General features: G+C 42.6%; 1 protein-coding gene across 1 annotated transcript in view; it reads left to right on the top strand.

Moving 5' to 3' along the window:
* Positions 1 to 6,075: 6,075 nt before the first annotated feature.
* MET (MET proto-oncogene, receptor tyrosine kinase) overlaps positions 6,076 to 17,476 on the top strand; it is a 134,448-nt gene continuing 123,047 nt past the window's right edge. The window contains exons 1-2 of the mRNA XM_084513708.1: positions 6,076 to 6,137; positions 16,346 to 16,435. The gene's annotated coding sequence lies outside the window, so the exon portion shown is untranslated. The remainder of the gene's footprint in view (positions 6,138 to 16,345; positions 16,436 to 17,476) is intronic.

The following is a 17,476-nucleotide window of genomic DNA, read 5'->3' on the forward strand; positions in this document are numbered from 1 at the left end:
AAAATGTAAAAGGTATTAAATTTTTAAATGGGAAGTTGTAAGGTGAAAGTAAAGCATGCAAACATTCCAGTATTCAAAAACACTCTGAAAAGAGCCCAGTAGATTCAGCACAGACGCATTCACTCACCATAACCCTTTGCAATGTCATCTCTCCAGGACTGTTTGTCAGAGAGATGTGCAGGCTCACCTTGTGACCATGCTGTCCATGCGCTCTGCTAGGCAGCAGTCACAGGGGCGTGCTGGGGGGGAATCTCCTACCCGTGGTCCTGCCAGGCTCTCAGTGCAGTAATAACCATGATCTGTCATGATACAGCCCCTGGAAAGGTCCAGGTTTGTCTTTTACAGGATTAGATATCTGCTGTTAGGCAATGTCGTTGGACAATCACATATCATGTCTATAAATGTCATGGAGACAGACTTACACTGCTAGATATGAAAGTCAGTGTCATAATATTGGGTGTTCAGGTGGGCTCAGCAGCACTTTTACCTCATAGCAGAAAACCTTCTTGGCTGTCTCTGGTCACTTTTCTCAACCTCCATGACATCAACTCTTAAATTGTGCCAGTTAGCTTGAATTGCTTCCTTTTGAATTACCTGAGATGATGTTTGGAGAAGCAGGGCAGTCTAGCTGAAGCCAGATGGAGCACCCTAGTTTTGAGAAATGAGGGAGCATGAACTGTTTGGTTGTGTGATAGATCCTTCTGAATTTTCTTGTTTAAGAACAACGGATTAAATGTAGAATATTTTTTGAAATGCATTTATTGAAATAATTTTGCAAGATGATAGAATGACAAACCAGAGTCTTTTATTAGCAGTGGAGAATTTCCAAAGCTGCACCCAAGGTGTCTTTTGACCATCTCTTACGTTAAACACAAACTGTTCTCAGTTCAGTCCTTTGATTTTATTGCCTCGTGTGTTTGCTGCATCCTCCTCATTTTTTTTTTCTATTTTTTTTTTTTTCCCCTCACCACCTAAGGAAGAGGAAAAAGGTATAGAATGAATCACTACTAACTTATAATACCTTTGCTGTCTTCATTGGTGTCTTAGAAGCCTTAAAGTTTCCACTCATGCTGTCTGAAACTGGAGCACTGTGTGATACAGGATATGTTATTTTTATTTGGCATTCTTCTGTAGTATTTTAAATTAAAACTTCAGTTGTATAGTGCAGTTAGTGCACACTGTCTTCAATGGTAAAATTTTGTGTGTTGATATCTATGACAATACCTAGATGAACAGTATTCTCACTTGATTTGTAATTGTTTTTACTAAAGATAGTGGAAGTGGGAAGAGAACGATCAGACTCAGTGCCATATGGTCAAGGCACATTTTAGTGTTCAGTCAAGACACAATCCACAAAGGGCCCTAGGCTCAATACCAGTAAGTAATTTGCTTTTGGTTTAAGAACCTGAATCAACATAACTCTACAGACTCCTGAGTCTCCTTGGACATAACTGTCAGTAGAACTCAGTCTACAGGCATCCAGGTCACATCCACTCACTGCTGAGACCTATGAATGTGAAGTTCCCCTGGCTGCCACCTTCCCCTGCAGGAACTGGAGGTGATAGGTATTCTCAGGGGGTGCCAAAAAAAGCTGGGAAATGAGCTACAAAATGCTTTAAACCAGAGGATCAGCTCAGAGAAACCTTAAGGGACCACAGGACCTGTCGTTGTATAACTTTTTGGCAATTACCAGAATACAGGCATTCATCTATGACTATTACTCATCAAAACATGCAGCCTGCCCCTCTCCAGCAAACAGAGCTCTAGATGTAGCTTGCCAGGTGTACATGTTGCCAGAAATCCTACTGGCAGAAAAAAAAAAAAAAGTGGTGCAGAAATAGCTGGTGTTAAGCAAATGAAAAAGTACATCAAAAGGAACAGACATGGTCTACAGAGAGAATGACGGGATGAAGGAATCTCAGGGGGTTTGTCTTTTATACTCGGGGAATAAGGTGAAACTGTATGGCAGACATACTTCCATCTGGTAGTGATGGATGGAGACTCAGAAGGAAAAAAAAAAAAAGGGGGGGGTGTTTGACAATAAGTAATAGAGACAACAGTAGCCAAGGCACTAAAGTATCATCGGGATGTGCAAATTTCTACCTAACCATGATTCACCTTGAAGGGAAATGACCCTAGGTATGGTCACATAGAGCTAGGTTTAAATGTACTGACATGTCAGCTCAGAACTTACCTTGGACATGATATGTATGACCAGACTCACATGTGAGCCAGGCTGGGTGAACACCTGAGCCTGAAAACTGCCTCCCATTTTTGAGGAGCACACTGGGGAGCTGGCTGGGGAACCTCCTAGTGCTGCCAGCAGCCAGCAGGCTCAGAAGATGCTAGAAAAACTCTGTTTGCAGTCCCAACACCCAACTCCAATGTGCTGGTGGGCAACAGTTACACTGTGCTCCCCGCAATCAGCAGCATATGTCATCTTCCCAAATCACTTACTTTATATATATGATCTGTCTCATTGACAGAAATCCTCCAGTGTAGTCTACGTTTGTTGTAGGACTATAAATATCCCAGTAATTGGAACTGACAACTGAACAGAGCACAAGAGTCCCTTTAGGTTTAGACAAGCACCCTCAAGGTTTGTTCATGCTTTGTCATCTCATGATGCTTCATCTTCTGGCTTGTGCAGTGTTTTATCTCTTTATTTCATTATGTGTAGGCTCCAATTCAGCTGTTATGGGCTTCTGTCAATTCAGCTGTCTTCTTTCAACAGGAGTAGATGTTGTTACTCCCCTGCTAGACAATGATCCAACTACATTTGGAAACAAATAAAATTCTGCCTGTTTCATCTGTGCTGAGTTTCTGAAACAGTCCAAGGAATCCTGTGAAACAAAGATGTCTGGAGACAAAAAGCTGAAGCTGCTTTTGTCAGATTTTAGCAATACCGGGTCTTCTGGTCTGAATTTGAGTGTCTTTGGAGCATCATTCCTGTTGTTAAAACAAAATTCTTTTGTGTATTTCTAACTAGCATTCTTTGAGGAAAGCCATTTAAAATACAGATTTGTTCCTCTGGGTTGCAGAACTGCCTGACCAAATGCTAGTATTCAGCACAGAGAGGTTACAGCCAGCACTGCCCAGCTCCTCAGCAAAGACTTTCTGTGGTAGGCGTCTTCAAAAAACTTGGACTTCACCATTCATCAGTTTACTTCTTGGCTGAGGCACTAAAACTTTTATCGTTGAAACCACACTGTGACTACTGTTGGTGGATAGCTATCCAAAATAAGGAAAAAAATAATCTTAATTTTCTGTGACCCGTTGCTTCATGGATTACTGAGGACTGAAATCCCAAACAAACCTGTTGCTAATGGCAACAAGAACAGGGCTCAAGCACAGAGGTATTCCTCTTAACATTACCACGCCTCCAGTTTGCACTCCCGCCCTGAGTCATGGGGAAGTTGAATGTCGACTCTCTTGATAAGCAATATTTCTGATTTTCAAGATTCACCCTACAAAAATACAATAGTAAATTAAACAACACTGAGTTAATCATATATATGCACTAGCAATGGTTAAAGGCACATGCTGTATGTCTTTGCACTAAACCTTTTACTCAGCTTCACAGCTACAACCACACTTGTCTCAGCTATTGCCCTGTTGAGGTCATTACTGTCATTCCAGCTGTTCAAGCCATTTCACCACCAGCAGTTACTTTGCCTTAATGTCCAGAAATTCCTTCATTTGTGCAGACGTCACTAGCTCATGAGGATGTTCATCTGTACCACACTTCTTTCAGTAGACTTGACAGGAGGTCACACAGAGCCCTGCTTCTCTGTTCAGCAGCTTCAACTTGAGGTATTTCTCTCCCTCTGAAGCCCCTTCCATGCTATCTCATCACCATGGCTGCAGAAGAAGGTCTACAATTTGCAGAAACCTTAAAGAAATCTTGCTTTGTTTCCATTCTGATCTCTTACTCAGAGTAAGTTCCCAACAAGTCATGTAGATGATTCTGGAAACAAATCTTACCCAGAAAAATCACTCTATAGCTGCCCTGATCAACCGTATTTAATAAACTTCTAGCTGGAGCCTACACTCATTTTTGCATTTATTTACAAACACCACCTAGAAGCAAAAAGCCTTAATTCCACTGACAGAAAACCACATCAGAATTAATAGATAGACATATCATTGCTTTCTGCTGAGTCCTCGTACTATGTTTCTGAATGCCCGTCAATAATGCCAGTTACTGGATCTGTTTTTTTCTGTGTGCGATGTTACTTGTGGTGGCCCTACAAAAACAGAGTGTGTCAAATGCAGATTTTGAGTTGCTCCCAACAGCTCAGCTGTCCTGCTGGGTTACCAAACACAACTATTGATGGAAGCGTGTCAAGAAATACCACTTTTATCTTAAGAAATAATAGTTTATCTGACAAACAATTACATGAGGATAGTTACAGTCCAGATCAGCAGCCATGTTGATCCCTTTTCATGGTACATGTGATCACATTTCACTACATATAAACACCAAATGATATTCTGAGGTGGAACATAACAACCTTAGGAGCTTTGCAAAAGAATCAGTGACTTAATTCTGCATAAGGAATGCAACAGGTGCAAATAATTGGCATAAGGCGTGTCTGAATATTTCTGAAGACAGTTCAATAGTTTCGAAAAGTGGCATGAAATGGAATAGTTCTCAGAAAACAAGTTCTCTGTTTCCAGAATAAATATTGGTACACGCAACACAAGTAAAAACACTTACATAATGCCCTGCAGAAATGTCTATTCTATGTCTCTTTAATGGACTGATTCTCAAACTAAAGAGATAAGCTAAAAGATTTTTAGTTTACACCTCTCCCAATATTGACACTATTTTTCTGGTAATTTCTGTGCTACACAGACCTAGGGCTGAAACTGGAACCACTTCTGCCTTAAAAACCCTTCTGTAGCCAGGGGGTAGTGAAGAGATCATAGGGAATCTGATGTGAATCTAATCTCTAAACACTGTTGCTCTCCAGTGTGTGGCATTTGTCAAGAAAGTAAGCCCTATTTATCCAATTAAAGTGATTTTTGTATGTTTCTTTTACTAGAAACTTATTTACAATTGAACACAAAAACTGCACACACACACACACAAAAAAAGTAATCAATCTAAAAAGAAAAGTTTGAAAAACTTGTGTCAATACTTCTAGTTCATGCTCACTAATCCATGTAGTTGCCAGAGCTATTGTTTAAAAATTGTGGTTTTGGTTCCTAACAAAAAATATTGTAGCAAGCCACAAAGTCACATAGAGGTTATACAGTGCAAGAATAAATCATCAGCTAACAAAATATCTCCCAAGCAAAATTGTAATCCAGCCTGAGCATAAGTCTGTCTTAATCAGGCATGTGCAGTCTCATCTAATTTGCAGGGAAAATTTATGCATTTGACACTATGTAAATGTCTTGCTGCAAATGGGCCTTATTCGTAGATACCTTTGGTCACAGAGCTGTACTGTAATGAACTCTCGGTGGAGGCTGAAGGTGGAAACTGGGAACAAAGCTAATGTTTCCTCTTCACTGACGAATGCTAAAAGTTTTTACACAGCTCAGAAGAGCACTGAGGCAAATGGAGAAGGCAAAGCTGCTAAGGAAGTTGAAGCCCAGCCCTAAGTATGAGATCAGGCCCCATGCAACTCCCACCAGGTCCATAAAGCCCATGAGGAGGGGACGGGCTCCCTGGGACAGATGTGGGAAGGGAGTCAGCACCTCGCCAACAGTTGTGTAGCTGAGAGACCTCAGTAATTTGTGTTTGCCACTGCTCTTCCATGGCCACATGTGCTGACCAATCCTAAGCAGGGGTCAGACACCCTTACAAGAACCTAAATATGCCTTGGCTCACTGATTAACCTCCATGGTGAAACGTAGTATAATTTCAGACATATTTTTTCTGGCTCCCATGACATCAGAACTCTTCTGGCTGTTGTATATAATTATAAAAATGTCCCTCTGACTTCTTGTTGCTGAAAATATACAGGCTGTTCTGTTTGTTGTTTTGTTTTGTTAAAAAAAAAAAAAATGTTCTCTCCGTCTTGTTTTTCTATTTCTGGCAGGTTCTGCCATGGAAGCTGTGGCAATTACTACAGCTGAAGTTGGACTAAGACTTAAGGTGACACCCTCTAGAATGAAGCTCTATAAAGGTACCTGGGCTTTAGCTTCCCTCCAGGGTTTAATACTAGCTCTTTCTTTTATATAGTACTCTTCATCAGAACAAGAAACACTGCTTGTTTGTAACTGATGCTGTCTAAGATCTTACTAGCTTTAACCACAGAGTAAACTAACACTGCAGAAGGAGATGCAGAGTGGCAGAAAGGGAGTAGGCATCGAAGTACACCATGCAAGAGCCTGAGTAATGGGCAAAAAATGGGAGTATAACCCTATGACCATATTTAGTTTCCACATGTGAATCTTGGCTGGCTGAAAGCTGCCCCGAATGCCAGCAAAGCCTGAGAAGCTGGAAATCTTTCACTGTGCATACAAGCAGAGTCATGACTCACGCAGAAGAGAAATAGTTTTCTTTTGCAAGAGGAACATTTTTCGTTATTGACCAGGGAGACACCCAAAAATAGCTTTGCTTTCTGAGTGAGTCTGTCAATTCACAGCAACACTGTGGAGGTACAAAAACTGAAGAAACTCCAGGAATTTGCTAATAAGAAGTAGAAATCTGTGTTTAAAGAGAGTTAGCCAAATTCACTGAATATGTCAAATCCTTAAAGATGATGAATTAAAATTAAGGTAGCTTGGACTGTTCAATAAATTCCAAATGTCAGACAAAGAAATGAAATGAAATGAAATGACGGCCCAAAGAATATTAATGCAAGATATTTAAAATGCTGTGCAATTTAATCACTTTGAGTAGGGAGCTCATTGTATAATCTCATTTACATTGTGTTTTATTTCTGATGTAATGCATTTTCAGCATCAAAAGTGAAGCAGCATTAAACTCCTGTGAAAGATAAAGCACTCTTGATGTTTCTTGGAAAGGAAGAGCACTTCCGAGAATCACAGATTTTTTGAGCCTGTTTCCACCAAAACCATTGGAATTTTCCAAATTATTTCAATGGAAACTGAAATAAGCCAAGGGAAATCCCACCCCACGGTGAGGGAGAACATCATTAAAAGGTATGAGTAATCAGAGAGAAAGGCAAACAGGACTTATTTCAATGCTTTTTAATTTTTTTTTTTCCTTCATGGTTTGCTCCAGTGACCCTCATCTTCTGATCTTAGAGTCCTTTTCCAACCTACATGATTCTGTGATTCTAACGTTTATGAATGATACTGATCTAAACCAGCTGAAAATTAGGCTCTCGTCAACCAAAATGAGCTCACTAAGCTTAACACATCTTCCATCATGTTTACCCTGCTGTGATCTGGCTTTCTCCAAAGCACCAAATTTCACCCACAACAGCAAGAGAGCACAACCAGCCCTGGGCAGAGGGCCCCGTTTGGTGAGGCACAGCACAGGGTGCTACGGGGACAAACGTCTCAGCTAAAAGGAGCACTTTGGCTGTATTTATCTTTGCTTAATCCACGAGGACACGCGTTGTGCGGTCAGAAAGCGCCGCTCTTGGGTTTTAGTCTAAATTAGGGAGAAAATCCACGGCCAAGCAGGCAGCCAGCAGCAGGCCGCACCCCCGGGGCACGGAGCCTGGTGTAACCGCGGGCAGCTCCGCAAGGCGAGGCTGCCCTCTCCTGGCTAACCGCGGCGGCCTGCTCGGGAGAAAACACTGGAGCTCAGGAGGGAATGAGTTGGATCCAGCTTAATCCCATTTCTTTCTTTTTTTCTATTTTTTTTTTAAATCGGAACACCTCAATATAAACCTAGCAACGGGGCTCGCTCTGGCTTACCGGGGGGGGGGGTTCTTAACCCCGCTCTCGCAATGATGCATCTGCCTACGTGGTGTCTGGAATAAAAAGTACTGCCATGAATATGCTAAATCGAGAAATCAAAATAAACAGACTGTAACTCACTGGCTCCAGGAGAACAACCAACTTTGTAAAAGTGTATTAATGAAGTTGCTTGCACTTACATTTCATCTGCTAAAACAAATGTTTGTTGAGCACTCTGCTGGTGGAAATACACCCTCCGCTTTCATACTAATAGAAGTGTTTCTAAAAGTCATCTATTACTGTAAACATGGAGGAAGAAGTAATCTAATAAAGCACTCCCCCGAGGACAGCAAATATGGATCCAGCAAATTTCTGCTTTGACTTAAATCAGCACAAGGCTTCGTGCACAGTCAAAAACAAAAGGCAGCAAGCACAATGTTAGACAAGCCGATCTCCCACCTGCAAATAGCAGAGGAAACAAGCCAGAGCAAGACTGTCTGTTTGAAATTAGGTGTTTTGTTTTGTTTTATTTTTATTTTTTCCTGCCTATCTCCCCTAGAAATTTTGGCTGAGAATGAGCTGAGCCAGAGTCTCCAGAAACACCAGGTAGTGCTGGAGTAATGCTCATGTACTAGGCAAACACAGTTTAGTCCTGTGTTGTGCTTGCCAGCCCAGCACAAAGGAGACTCCCCTGTGGGTCTTATGGCACAGATAAAAATAAATCCCCTGGGGAGATGATAGTTTGACCTGTAATCACTATTTATTTTTGCAAGAATAACTGATCCTCTGAGGGTGCCAGAGTGTTTTGAGAAGCCCAGTGCTCAGCATCAGGAGGTGCAGGAGTGATGCTGCTGGCGGGCAAGCTTTAGGCAGTTGTACGTTTGCTCAAGTTTTAGAGGATAACAGGCAGGATAACACCAGGCTTGAATGGTTGCTGGTTAACATCTGGCTGTTTCGTGCTGTTCCTAATATCACAAAGCAGCCCTAGGCCTCAGCTCGCCGGCTGGGTTAAATCAGGCAGGCAGATTCTGTTTTCAGAGCAGCACTTAGGCATCAAGAGCAGATTGGTGACTCTGGCACAATATCTATTAATAAATAAAAGCATCAGGCTTTGCATTTGAATAGGCCCTTTTCTTTGGCAGATCTCAAAGTAATTTCTAAAGAAGGGCAAATGTTATTATCTCCATTATGGTGGTAGGTTATATGACAAGCTCACAGTCGGAGACTGGGCAACACTTGGCTCAACAACAAGCAGCAGCTGCTCTCCTTGGTTAAATGCCACACACCAACAGTCCCCAAAGTTGTGAGGTCCTGGCCAAGTGCACAAAACCCCTTAGCCAGATGGGCAAGAGCAAGTGCTGGAAAGCAGTTCCCATTACCCAGTCAGTTCTTGAGGTAACTAAAGCTTCATGGAGGACTTGTCCTGAATCACAAACAGGCAGTGGTATTTTTAACATGCCCTGCCTTTTATATAGTTTCTGTTGCTTACCCATGCTCAGCTTCAAAATAGTCCTCACTTTTCCTGAGGCAGGCATCCAAACTGACCTGTTCCTAGGATGAAATATTCTTTCATTTGAAAATATGCTGTCAGGGAAAGTTTTGAACATGTTTCCATTTTGTGGGTTTGCTGCAGGCTTCCAGATATTTTTGCAGCTCTTGGAAACATGGCAACCTTGCAGAAAGACTACCCTGCAGGTAGTCTGCTTCATATGCAGGTAGTCATGCTTCATATGTAAACACTATATATAAACATCACGGCTGATGTTTTAGGTACTAGGTGATGTTATATCTTGAAGAAGAGACTTGTCACGGTCATTTCTGATTCTTAATCAAGATATCCAGCTGGCATCTCTCCCACATCCCTCTGCAAAATATAGATAAAATGTATTTCTAGCTATGTTGCTTAGTTCATTAAAATGCTTTGACACATACACATTAGCATGTAAGCCACAGCAATGAAAACTATGATTTGCAAGCTGCAGTACCCAGTAATATGCACTTTTATGGGAGCCGTTCAGGGCATTTGTTAGCAGAGAGAAGAAAGCTGCTGCCCAACACAGCGGCAATTCAGGAGGTGCACACGCATGACACAAACACGTACACATAACAGGCTCCTGCTGTTGGACACTGGCATTCATTACCATCCGCCAGCTGCTCTGAACCATATGGGAAGCAGGCATTCCAGTTCTGCTCTAAGCCACACCAGCATCGCCACTGACTCCCAGGCTGGCAGTCTCAAACAAAAAGGAAAGGGGCAAGGGGGCAAAGGAGCCAAATCCCACCCTGCTGCTGATGTGATCCCTCCAGAAAAGGGCTGAGGCATGTGTGATGCAGAAGAGAGGAAAGTAGGGAGCTGCGAGCTGTCAGATGCTGCATTTTGAAAGCTGTTACTACATCAGTCTGTACTCTGGGAACATCTGGATCCAGTGTTGACAACCTGGCAGCAGCTGAAAGCTGTCAAGTTAACTCAGACGTGATAAATGGAAGGAAAAAAAAGTAACAAGTCATCACCAAAAGCAGTAGTTACCAGCCTATGAGGCAAGCCTTCTGAGTGAGGCACGACAACATTAAAGATAAGATATAGAAGCAAAAGCAGAAGTATTGCTGAGACTGAAGAACAGAAGAGAGACAGCTGCTAAGTTTATTACGCTTCTTCATTCTCTTTTTTACTCCCAGGTTCAAACCTCAGAGAAAAAGAAGTTTGCTGCTTGGTGGTAAGGAAATATAGCACTATAGATCTCAGAAGGCAGGGGCACTGAGAAGTCATAGGTCATGGGATGATGGAAGAGAGGAGGAAAAGAAAGGATAACAAAAAGCTGCAGCTATGAAGCATGCCTAAAGCAGATTGGGTATTACTGCCCTAAAAATAAATGTTTTAATCTGAAACATTTCCATATTTAGAATAGAAAAATCAGCCAAATCCAAAACATTCCTATTAAAACATGGAGCTGGATTCAGCTCCACCCAAAGTCCAGTGCAATTCTCATAAAAATAAATAAATAAATAAATAAATAAATATTCTCATCCCTTAAAAATAATTATTGGCAGGTATTTCACCCATTTGTATAATTATGGGACAAAATGATCTTCTGCACAAAGATAAATTGTAAGTTTATCACTTAGAAGAAGCTTAGAAGATAGTAACAGCCAACTTCTATAATTTTTGTGTATATCAGCAACTCATAAAAAACTTCCTGTCCTATAAACAAATGTGCTTCCCCAGATCCATAAAGTTACTGATTGTCTCAAGTGTATCAAGGCCAAAAAAGGGAAAGCTCCTATCTCTTCTCTTCAGATTCCCTTCTCGTCAAGTTTGAGCATCCTGCTAGACTTTCTAAACCCTTTTGCTGAGGATGAAACTATTGAGATTCAGTTCCACTGGATATCATCTGGCTGTTTTATTTAGTCCAAATCTGTGTCTGTTTTATGTCTTAATAGTTACAAAATTAGCAAAATACACCAGGTTTTGTCTTGGACTGCTGCCTTTCCTTTCACAAATACTGCAGGGAATCAGAAGGCAAATGGGAGAAATCATCACAAATTGAACATTAATTCTTTATTTCCTAGGCCCTGTTGTTTTCACTCACCATCTTCTTACTCTGTAGGGGACAGCTGCTTTAAATTCCACATCAGGCTTATCAGTGCTGCAGCACTGTTGTCCTGTTTGCCTACACAGCAGTTCCAGCACAATGCAAACACAAGCCACTGGCCTTGCCCCTGTACTAAAGATCAGACGATGTCATCATTTGCAAGATAATCATCATTCACCTGCAGGATCAGATGCAAGCCCATGAATTCAAGGGGATTGGATTTCATTGGTCTTGTGTCCACAGTTGGTCTGCTGAAGGTTCCCTCCAGGATCTATGCCATTAAATGCCTGTGCCATTTATAGTTCATATATCCTAGTCCACTCCCTTGAATGCCTTTCATCCAGTCTGGGCCATGTCTAGGCTTGAAAAACCTGCTTGCAAGGCAAACTGTGGTCATGAAACAGACAGTTCATCTCCTTTTGCCTTGCTTGAGTCCCAGGACTCACTTCATCAGATAAAAAGGTGAGTAAAGCTCTCCTCCTACAATAGCAAAGCAAAGCAAAAGCCAGCAAGCTTCAGGACCTACTACAAATACCTGTCGCTGGGCAGCAGTCCTCCCACGTGCTTTAGGCATCTACAGTAGGATGTCTACCATAGGGAGGGAGCCTCTGTATTATTTTCCACTGACTACAGCAAGATCCAGGATGACCAGCTTGGACTAACATGACATTAAGACAGCCAAAACCAGGTGAGATGGATCCCACGCACCAGATCCAGAAATGTTCTTAAGTGCTACGCATGACATTGCTCCCAATCTGAATAAATAGTTGAGTCAGGCAAAACATTTTTTTTTTCTTTCATAATAGCAGAGCATCATCTTGAATTCATTTCAGAAAATAAAACAAACAAACAAAAATGTTCTCCACTGGGAAACAGTGCTGCCTTCCTTACATAATGTATGATTCAAATGACAGGCTGCTGGGAAATACTGACATATGAATAGAGTCATGCTGCATGCAGAAGAGGAAAACACGTCAGCTTATCTTCATGTAACCTGGACAGGAACATATGGCTCATATATGAAGACATTAATATGTTTGCATGCATGCAGATGCACACCCTGTGCAAGAGCAAGTTATGTTACCCTCAATGTGAAAACACATACGCACAAACAAACTGACATGGAGCCCAGAGAGGAATGAACAATTAATATAAATGAATGCATACTCATACACACAGGTTGCAAATTGAAAAAGAATAATCTATAAAGTCTAAGAACTCTAAAAAACTGTGTTCAGACTCAGAAAACAGCCAGTGAAATAGCCTGGTGACCAACGTAGCGACAGTTTGGTTCCCAGCAGGTGGAATTAGAAGGCAGAAATCAACAAATGGCATAGCAAAACGCACTTGCTGAAGGTATCACCTTGATATGTATTAGGCAAAATGAAACATGACAGCCATGCACTGACCGCAAACCTTGGGAAGCTTGTTCTGCCTCAGAAGCTGTAAGAGCAAAAAGGGCGCTGGAATCATGGATTTCGCAGGGCAGAGGCACTGAGCAAACTTCATTGGGCCACGGCCAGGTCATGGCGCTGATGACAAGTATGAAAATTATTTATTTACTCTGCTGGAACTGTCAGATACAGAGACTAGAGATGTCAAGTAGCAGGCAGAAGGATGAAACTGAAAGGTTGTTAGCCATGATGTTGGCCCCACAATTTCTGGGGCAGGTCTCAGCTCCTCGGCACTGCAAAAGGATGCTCATCCCAGGGGCTGCCATGGGGTCCCCAAGAGGGGTCATGAACCTGCAGCCACCAAAGTCGCAGGAAGATACCACCCCATTCTGAGATGAATGGCCACTGCAAGCCATATTAGTGCAAAATGAGGTTATTCAGAAATTAGACATGGAGAAAGTGCTGTAGTTAATTTCACTGTATGGAAACCCACCTGGATCCCACCAAGTAAACATGGATGGGATTTCTAGGCCCAGAACAAGGAATACTTAAGGGGATTTATCAAGGAGAATGTGACAAATGATTGTGGACTGAAAAACAATGGAGAAGTAATATTTTCTACATCAATAATAAAGACTTTTTTCTCTGCTTTTACCTGAGCAGATCAATGGAGGTTACAAATGTTCAGAATAAAGCAATACATCCTAACCTAAGTTCACTGTTCAAAATGGCAAGAGTTTAGGCAGAGAGCCAGGTTTAATAAAAATGAAATAGAAGCCATGGTTTGACTAAATCATTCTTCTGGATTTCTAGACAACATTATAAAGTGTTAGCAGCTACAATACAAAGCACACAGAGTGCATGATTCATGTCTGTTTTACTCCAGTTGTACACTGGCTGAACATCCCCAAACTCAATAAATACTCCAGTGAATCAGACACAAAACCTGTCAAGAAAAAAAAGGAAATACAAAACACAACAATCTCTGTTAAAAATTTGATTATTATTGTAGTACGTGGATCCTGAGAGTGCAATGACGGATCTTTGTGTCAGGCAAATTGCTACCAACCTTGAGGCTTGATTGTGATTTTGTTTTTCCTTGCTGCTCTTCCTAAAGCTCCCTGGTCCTTGAGTCATGTGAAGGTGGGGTTTTTAAAAGGGACTCTCTGCCCTTCATTGGGCTGCTGATTAAATCTGAATAGTAAAGTTTTGAACTGCGAGAAACAAATAAAATGAAACCATGTTTTTGTCATCATTGCTTTCAAACTCTTCTGATTTTAAGCCAATGTGAGCCTGGAAAGCCTTGATTCATCATTTTGTAGAGCCTAGAGCACACACTGACCTGGCGTGTCTGTGGTCAAGATTTAATATTTCAGAGTTAGATATTGCCTGTTAGACTCTGAAACAGTTAAAATTAAAGGAGCATGACCTAAATAAAGGCAGTAGAGGCCAACGTGGAAAATAACAAGACAAACCAGTAGCACAGATCTACCTTGATGATTTAAAACCTCACTTTGCCGGATTTATTGCAGAGGCCATTAACTGCTATGCCCAACTACAAAAACTAATGAGACCATTAAGGGGAAAACGAAGGAAAGACAGAGACAACTTGACTTCTTTTGTAACTTGCTGCTTGTAACTTGATTGTTAAACTGTTAGCATTGCCATTTGTGGTGGTTTCCCACTGATGGGCAGCTGAACTCCACATTTGCTTTCTCATTTTCCCTCCTCAAAGCAAGAGGGGGAGAAAATATGGTGGAAAAGTGTTGAGATAAGAACAAGGAGATCGCTCACCAGTTACCATCATGGGCAAAACACACTCAGCATAGGGAGATTAATATAAGTTATTACCTACTAACAGAGTAGAACAGTGAAAAACTAAATGCAAACTAAAAACACCTTCCCCATACCCTCCCCCCCCCCCCCCCAAGTGTTGCAGAGGAACAGAGAATGGGGGCTGCGGTCAGTCCGTGATGTCCACCGCTCCTTCACGGTCCCTCTCTGCCCCTGCTCCCCATGGGGTCTCTCCCCCGGGATGCCATCCTTCCCGAACTGAGCCTGTGGGGGCTGCCCACAGGCAGCAGCCCTTCAAGAACCGCTCCCACATGGCTCCGTACCACGGGGTCCATCCCCCAGGAGCAAACTGCTCCAGCACGGGTCCCCCACGGGCATCAGCATCCCCCAGACCCCCTGCTCCTGCGTGGGCTCCTCTCCATGGGCTGCAGCTCTGGCCCGGGGCCTGCTCCTGCAGGGGCTCTCCATGGGCCGCAGCCTCCTCCAGGCCACAGCCACCTGCTCCACCGGGGGCTCCTCCACCCATGGGAGGCTGCAGTGTGGAGATCTGCTCTGTGTGGGACCCATGGGCTGCAGGTGGACAGCCTCCTCCACCAGGGGCCTCTCCACAGGCCGCAGGGGAACTGCTGCTGTGTGCCTGGAGCACCTCCTGCCCTCCTGCTACACTGACCTCGGGGTCATATTTTCTCTCTCCCTCTCCCATTTTCTCACACCTCTCTTCCAGCTGCTGTTGCACAGCATTTTTTTTCTTAAATCTGCTCTCCCAGAGGCCCAACCAGTGTTGCTCACTGGCTCAGTTCTGGCCAGCAGCAGGTCCCTTTTGGAGCCATCTGGAGCTGGCTCTGATCTGACCTGGGACAGCTGCTGGGCTCTGCTGACAGAGGCCACTCCTGCAACTCCCGCACCACCAAAAGCTTATCAAGTAAACCCAATACACCTTTTAGTACATATTTGCTGGGTTTTGGTAATCTTGTTGCCTGGACTTTGGAGCTATTAATACTTGGTCAGGGAACAATCTCCTCCGAGCCAATGCAACAGAGAGCTCAGTGTGCTGGGAAGAAATAAGGGCTGGATTCTCTTGATAAGAATCATGCTAAGGGCCATGATTCCTGTGTTGAAAGAAATGATAGGAAACATTTAGCTAACGAAATTCAGATTGGTGAGATATCAACAGAGAGTTTTTGAAGTTGCTTGTTGTTAAGTGTAAAACATATCTGACAAACAGCTGTCATCAGCACTGATTCATAAATCAGTCTGCAGCTTGCAGCTAACAATTCTGCTCATATTGTCCTCATTTTCCTGAAGTATAAGATGTTCTGCAGTACTCTGAAACAGTCCAGTACAATTTGTAGATTATAGGATGGGTTTATGCTTGGAGGTTTTCTGATGATGTTGGCTCTAAGAGGTCTTCTTGGGACACCAGCAGCCCAGGGCCCTGAGGATTGCCTGAGCAGCTGCTTTAGGAGCCCAGTGATCCTAAAAAGACTCAAAATGGGTGCCACGGGGGGGGTGGGGAGTGGGGGGGGGAAACACTCACCTATTGTTGATTCTGAACCTGAGCTTCTAATTTTAATCATTGCATTCAGTTTCACAACCAGAGGTCTGCTCTGTGTGCCCTAATATTCAGTGCACACACTGTGCACTCAGTACACACATTTCTAGGTGTGCGCAAATGAGGGCATCAGTATTCACACACAAGGCTAGATATCGGTTTTAACATCATCTTACTTTATTTTTCAGATGAATTTTAAAGCCAATCTTCAATCCAAAGTTGTATTCATATGCTTCAGATGAGATTCATTTTGGACTTGTGGGCAGCAGAAAGTGACAGTAAGTAGTTCTGTGCTGGGTTTTCTCTTTTGGTGATTATTTTGTAAGGTTTGGAAATGTTACAGTAGAGCTTCCAAATCAGCAGGTATATAATGACTGTTTTAAACTAAGCAGAAATAGGGGCTTTTGCTATAAAGACGTAATCATCTGCAAAAATGTAGATGTTGAAAATTGAAGGACCTATGGTAAGACTTCATTAGCATGTCAAAGTATTTATGGTTGTTCAGAGGAATGAAGTTTAGATGGTTTTCCACCAGCATAGCCATCAGTGTATGAGTGTGGGGTGATGATGGAAGCTGCACAGTTCTGGGTTCCTCCACAAAACTAAATCCATCCCTGCTCTTCTGGTTGTTAAGTGAGTACTGTAGGTCTAATAAAAACAAAATTCTTACCTGTACAACTTTAACCTCACATAGTACAGGCAAAACTTCCTCCATTAGCTTACAGGTTGCCAGCCTGCTAGCTATTAGATTAGAATTAATATCACTTGGTGGCTTTCCATGTTTGAGAACAAAGATCCCTGCCCTTTCTGAGTATGCCATCAAGAAAGATGCTAGTATCTTCTAGCAGTGAATGTATCTATCAGACACATTCACACTGTGACTCCTATTTTTTGAAAAAATTAGTTTAGTCTAAAAGCATAAAGGCCTTGTTTGTATCCTCTACAATGTGGAGAGAGAATAGCAATGAAATGGCAAGGCTCTGTCGGACACTCGGAAGACATCCTCTCCAGATCTTCTTTACAGCGAGTTTTTTACTTTTGGTCTTTGAGCTACAGAAAAGATAAGAGGTGACAGGAGCTGCTGTCACTTTCGGTTGACAGTGCTTTGCCAGGTCAGCGGCTTCAAGCTCAGGCTTTGCAGGTGCCAGGGGCAAAGTTGAGACCCTTTGCTGTCTCAACCTATTTCTTCAATGAAGCAGGGTTCACCTGCTCTCGTGGAGATTTTCCTGCACCTGGATTGCTGTACTTATACCTTTAAGAGTATTTCCACCTCCAGGTGTTGGTGAGAACTGGAGACCTCCTGTAGCCAAAGGGAATAC

The sequence above is a fragment of the Aythya ferina genome (genome assembly GCF_964211825.1).
Source record: "Aythya ferina genome assembly, chromosome: 1".
NCBI lineage: Eukaryota > Metazoa > Chordata > Aves > Anseriformes > Anatidae > Aythya > Aythya ferina.